The sequence below is a fragment of the Arachis ipaensis genome, chromosome B04 (assembly GCF_000816755.2).
Source record: "Arachis ipaensis cultivar K30076 chromosome B04, Araip1.1, whole genome shotgun sequence".
In the NCBI taxonomy this organism is placed as follows: domain Eukaryota; kingdom Viridiplantae; phylum Streptophyta; class Magnoliopsida; order Fabales; family Fabaceae; genus Arachis; species Arachis ipaensis.
This window is the reverse complement of record NC_029788.2, coordinates 5,337,150-5,337,537: the sequence shown is the minus strand read 5'-3', so window position 1 is coordinate 5,337,537 and position 388 is coordinate 5,337,150. Positions and strand designations below refer to the sequence as shown.

The window sequence follows — 388 nt, the reverse complement described above, 5'->3', positions numbered from 1 at the left end:
AACTTTTTTACTATTTTTTTTTTTGGTCGGTGGATTGGACAACCTCCAATCCTAGGTACTCCAATGGATTGGACAACCCCCAATCCTAGGTACACAACACACCCACACACTCTTCACATATTTTATCACATTTTTTCTCAATTGCATTCTTTAGGGTTTGAACCCTAGACCTTGAGGTGGGAGGGGAGAGAAATGCCATTAGAGCCAGGCTCATTGGCTTTTACTATTCCTTATTGACACGCTTAGTGTAAAACTGTAAATCCAAAGAAGTATATCTAGGCTAATTGGGTCTGCTAGACCCATTACACGTTGCAACTCAAAAATAAAAACGTAAACGGAAAAAACTCAAGATAAAAAAAAATGAAAGCAAAGGGGCCAGATTTGGATC

General features: G+C 38.9%; 1 protein-coding gene and 1 long non-coding RNA gene across 1 annotated transcript in view; one reads left to right on the top strand and one right to left on the bottom strand.

Moving 5' to 3' along the window:
- Nucleotides 1-369, bottom strand: part of LOC110270865 — a 7,298-nt gene extending 6,929 nt beyond the window's left edge. Inside the window, exon 1 of the long non-coding RNA XR_002360546.1 lies at nucleotides 4-369. This is a non-coding gene — a long non-coding RNA (uncharacterized LOC110270865). The remainder of the gene's footprint in view (nucleotides 1-3) is intronic.
- LOC107635887 (transcription factor MUTE) overlaps nucleotides 1-388 on the top strand; it is an 11,608-nt gene that overhangs the window by 2,136 nt on the left and 9,084 nt on the right.